This window comes from Cariama cristata, unplaced genomic scaffold (assembly GCF_000690535.1).
Source record: "Cariama cristata isolate BGI_N322 unplaced genomic scaffold, ASM69053v1 scaffold5797, whole genome shotgun sequence".
NCBI classification, from domain to species: domain Eukaryota; kingdom Metazoa; phylum Chordata; class Aves; order Cariamiformes; family Cariamidae; genus Cariama; species Cariama cristata.
In genome coordinates, this window is record NW_009626971.1 from 7,112 (window position 1) to 8,172 (window position 1,061).

The following is a 1,061-nucleotide window of genomic DNA, read 5'->3' on the forward strand; positions in this document are numbered from 1 at the left end:
GGAAAAGAAAATGTCCTCCTCCTAAAAAAAGACCCAAACTGGTATTTTGCCTGTTAAATACTTACAGAAAAGAGTCAGTCCCTGCTGGCTCATGCTTTTGTGTTTCTCCTCCTAGCTTTGCTGGACATGAAAGGGTTAAGTTCACATTTTGGGACACTCAGATTAAAAAGTAGCAGCATGTTTAAAATTATCCATACACATTCTAAATCTGATGGCTTTCAAAAAAGATCAGCCAGTCCAAATCTAAACAACATCATCCTCAAGCCAAGTGAAAATGCAGAAGAAGTTATGCTTAATTCAGCAAGACCAATCTCGTCTCAGGAGATTCCCACCTGAGACAGTGGCTGAGGGATGATACGAAAGAATCTTTTGTCACAGTGATAGCAGAAAACTTAGTAAAGTGCCAAAAATTACGTGCGCTTAAAGCACAAATTCAGCTGCAGGTAACTTACCAGCACAAAGTTCTGAAATAGTGATTTAAGTTTGGGCAAAACTTGTTGTTTATCTATGAAAGTATTGATAAATCAGGGTATATTTAGGATCAATCCTGTTGGGAATCAAGAAGAAAAAAAAAATATCATGGCTTAATGATTGCTAAGCAAGTGTAATGGCAATGACACGGTCTGATCATTGCCCCACAGGAACAGAGGGGAGCCTTGAACTGAACCTGGAAAACAGCTAGCCTAGAAAGAGAAAATGCTCCTGTACAAATGATGCTGACATATTTATTTTTACGGGAGAGATCAGCAGTGCATTAATATCACTGTCAGTGAAAGCATCGTAATGACACACTTTGCATTTTCATTTGCTGCTTGTGTCTGCCTCCGACAGATTTCTGTTGTTTTATAATAGAGATTTTTGCTTATTACTGTGTTGGAGAAAAATCTAAAAATGCCCATTTTACGCTGCTTGACAGTTCTATGAACAAATTTAGTTTCTGCATGAGGAGTTTAAAAATAATTTCTCTTAAATAAACAAAGATAGTAGTCTACGAAATTAAGCTCTTGTTTTATGTAAATGTCAAATAACTATGTTAGGAATGCGAAAATAAGCCATCAGCA